We start from the raw sequence: 4,529 nt of genomic DNA, 5'->3' as shown, positions 1-4,529 counted from the left end.
TTCTTTCCAATAAACCGAATATAATATTTTAGACAAAGGTTTTTTTTTTAATTCATGCTCCCCCCCATTTTCAAGTGTCTATTAAAAAGTAAATAATTTACTCACCGAAAAGTAAATAATTAATTTACTCACAAATTGAAGAGAAAAGGTCAATGAATAATATATTCAAATTTAAAACAAAAAAAGTAGTGTTTTTTAGAAATTTACCTGTAAAGTTTGAAGTTTTTAAACCACGTTATTTGTTTTTTCTTTTCTTTTTTTTAATGGAACCTTGGTCCTTGCTCCTTTAATTGAAAAAAAAAATTATGGCTTGAATTACATTTTTCGATGAGTTATAAACTTGGAAAGACAGGGGGTGGAATAATTCACGCCTCCCATTTTGAAATGTCTATTAAAAAGTAAATAATTAATTTATGTACCAAAGTTTTATATATCACAAATTGAAGAGAAAAGGTCAATAAATAATATATTCAAATTTAAAACAAAAAAAAAGTACTGTTTTTTAGAAATTTACCTGTAAAGTCCGAAGTTTAAAACCTTTAAAAAAAAAAAAACACGTTTTTTTTTTTTTTTTTTTTTTTTAATGAAACCTTGGTCCTTGCTCCTTTAACGGAAAATATATCTGATGAGCTCCGCGAATGTAAACCCTATATCATAAAACTGATCAACCATTTTGGATTATTTACAAACAGACAGAAGTACATAGAAGCTAGAAGTAATTGTAAGAGAGAAATAGCGACAGCTAAGACAGATTACACTGAAACCACCAGAAAATGCATTGAAGCACAAAAATTAGGAAACCCGTGATTTTTGGAAAATCTACAACAGTGTAGTAAATATTGGGCAGTCAACGATTCCCCCACTATCAAACAATCATAAGGTTGTTTGCACGGCAACCGAGAACGCTAAGATGCTTGCCAATCGGTTTGCCTCAAACTCCATATTGGACCCGGCACACTACCCCCTCCCATGACTTTCCTTTGCGGACAGACGCCACACAAGATGATCTGAAAATCACCCCTTCTCAGGTACATGCTATTATAAAAAATCTAGACACCTCGAAAGTATGTGAACTCGATCTCATCCCGGCTGTACTATTAAAAAAAATGCTCCGCTGAGGTTGCCCCAGTTCTCTCCAAACTTTACAACAAATGCCTTAACGAATCTTGCTTTCCTGACTGCTAGAAAACTACTTCTGTGGTACCAGTCTTCAAGAATTCTGGCAAAAGAACTGACCCATTAAATTATCGCCCCATTAGCTTTCTCCCACGTTTTGCCAAAATATTTGCGTCCTTAATTAATCAAGCTCTAGTCCATCACCTTACAGCTGCTAAACTCCTGACCGACAATCAATATGGATTTAGGCAAGCCTGTTCAACAGCAGCTAATCTCTGAATGTATATACCGTTCACTGGACAAAACAGGGGAGGGTAGAGAGGTATCCCTCGATATATCGAAGACTTTTGACAGGGTATGTCATGATGGTCTTCTAAGGAAAATCAGATCATATGGTGTCACTGGAAAAATACATAATGTAATTAAATCCTTCTGAAGTAAGAGAAAAATCTAGGTTATCCTCGACGGTCGTACATCAAAACAATATGATATAAATGCAGGAGTACCTCAGGGGTCTATCCTGAGACCTTTATTATTTCTAATATTCGTAAATGACCTCCCTGATAAAATTGTCTGAAATGGGTATATTTGCTGATGACACCACTCTCTATAACAAGCACGAGGGGAAAACAAATGAACACATATCTAAGGAAATGGCAGAAACACTAGAGGATGACCTCCAATCCATAGTGGAATGAGGACAAAAATGGTTGGTCACATTCAATGCTGCTAAGACTAAGCTTGTTTCCTTCAATAACTACAAGAAACCTTCTCTACCACCAATAGCAAGGCCAAAAACACATTACCTGAAAGTACTTTTTTTAAACTCCTCGGTTTAACGTTCACAGGGAACATGAGTTGGAACAGATATATTGAGAGCATTGCCAAGGCTGCTGCAAAGAAGGTGGGCTCTCTCTATCGTACTACAAACCTACTTATGCCTGAAAGTATCCTGTACCTCTATAAGCCACCATTCGCCCATGTATGGAGTATTGTTGTCAAATTTGGGCTGATGCATCTGCAACTTGTCTCTTACTCCTGGACAGGGTTCAAAAGAGAGTCACCAACCTGATAATCTGATATCTGAGTACGTTCTTTTTATATATTTACAGAACTTTCAATAAAACTAATAATTATAATAATTATAATTATAATAAAAATAAAAAAAATAAAATTAATGAACTATATTAATTGCAAAACATCGGAAACTGAAATTTTTGGATGCTAAACTTACTTGCACTTAATTTGCCTTTATAGAGAAGTAAACAAATAGCAAGTTTTTTTTTTTTAAATGAAAATAAAAATTATAAAAAGATTTGTATCTTGTGATCATACACTTCATCTTTATAAAAATAAAAATTATAAAAAGATACGTGAATAAAATATATTTTTAAAATCTCGATTGTTTATACTTGTGATTTTATTATGCATAAAAATTGCCTCGGTCTAGAAGGATTTCTCCTCCACTGACCACCTACATACATCGCACTTTAAATAAATATTGAATTGTATTAAAAACGCAGAAAGATAAACACACACACACACACACACGCACACACACACACACACACACACACACACACACACACACACTGTACATAAAAATTAATCTTGGTCGCAAAAATCCGAACAAATCAGTTATTTTATATTTGTTTCTGCCATTAAAAAGTTTGGTTATAATAATTTTATTTCATTTTTTTTTTTTTTTAATTATGTATTTTTTCATTGACATCATCAGAAATTCTCAGTTATAACCTCGGTTTATTTATTTATTTGGTATCTTTTTTACGACCTGCTCCAGCGTAGTATAAACACCCCAAACCACCCCATATTAAAACGGCTTTCGGAATAAACACCTCCCAACCTCCCCATGTTAAGAACGGCTTTTGAGGTTAGGGGTGTTTTTTTTTTTTTTTTTTTTTTTTTTTTTGGTAAATATCCAGATCCGCTACAACAGAACACTGACCGCTCTAATTTGTTTTTGTTTTTTTATACGTAATTGAGGTCGCTGACAACGAATCTGATACTTGGGGCAAATTTACCGTTTGCATGGTATTAACCCCTGAACCCACGAACTACCATTTTGCAGCTCCCGTTTTACGCGCGCGCTGCAGCATGAACGGCGGCTTGCTTCACCTAGCAAACTGCCTTCTCACATGGCGTACCAATCAAAAAATTACGGACTGACAGTTAAAAGTACAGCAAATTGGGGGACCTTTTTTTTCTTGTCTCAGTTTTTAATGCGGTTTACAACTACATCAATAAGATACTTCTTGGCCTTCGGGACAAGATCAAGGTGTAGTATCTGTTCTTCAGATGCTATTCTATTTCTTGTTCTCTTTCGGTGGAGGAGAGGTCCTTCACGACTGAGACAATTTTTTTTATTTTTGTACCTTTTCCCCACGTTAAAAAACGACTTTGGTGTCTAACTCTGTCCCGTGGGTAGGCATAGTAAATAGGTACAAAAACATAAGCATCAAACATCTTTATGTTTTTCATTCTTTTTTTTTTTTTTGCAGGGGGGAGGGGGATTCAATTATAGAACTTATGTGGCTTAATAGGTGCTTTTGCAGTTTAGTTAATCGTTTTTCCGTAAGTAACGCACCGACATTTACCAATTAGAACACCATTTAACATTTTTCGAAGATTTTACTGTTTACATTGGGGGCTCGAACAGTAAAATCTTCGAAAAATGTTAAATGGTGTTCTAATTCGTAAATGTCGGTCCGTTACTTTTTGAAAATTTGAAAATTCTATGTTCCAGGGTGGGGGGGGGGAGAAGAGGAACAGATAACTTACCCCCTCTCCCCAACATGGAGTGCTTTCCTTTTCTTGTTTTATTTCTTTTTCAGCTAATTTTAAATTTTCTACCAAAAAAGTGCTATAATGTATTTTTGAAAATTAGAAAATTCTATGTTTTTGACCCCCCCCCCCAACGTAGTTTGCTTGGTGAAGCCGTTGTTTATGCTACAGTGCGCATGCGCGTAGCGTAAACGGAAGCTGCAAAATGGTGGAAAGTAGATTGTGGGTTCAGGGGTTAATACCATGCAAACGGTAAATTTGCCCCAAGTTTGACTATCAGATTCGTCGTCAGCGACCTCAGTTACCGATAAAAAACAACTTAGAGTGGTCGGTGTTCTGTTGTAGCGGATCTGGATATTTACCGTTTTTTTTCTGAAAGCCGTTCTTAACATAGGGAGGTTGGAGTGTTTATAATATGCTCGGGCACGTCGTAAAAATTTACCTTATTATTATTATTATTATTATTATTATTATTGTTATTGTTATTATTATTATTATTATTATTATTATTGTAATTATTATTATTATTATTGTTATTGTTATTATTATTATTGTTATTGTTATTGTTATTATTATTATTATTGTTATTGTTATTATTATTATTGTTATTG

The sequence above is a fragment of the Euprymna scolopes genome, chromosome 46 (assembly GCF_053919585.1).
Source record: "Euprymna scolopes isolate OS-2025 chromosome 46, ASM5391958v1, whole genome shotgun sequence".
NCBI classification, from domain to species: Eukaryota; Metazoa; Mollusca; class Cephalopoda; order Sepiida; family Sepiolidae; genus Euprymna; species Euprymna scolopes.
Note: the sequence above shows the minus strand (reverse complement) of the source record.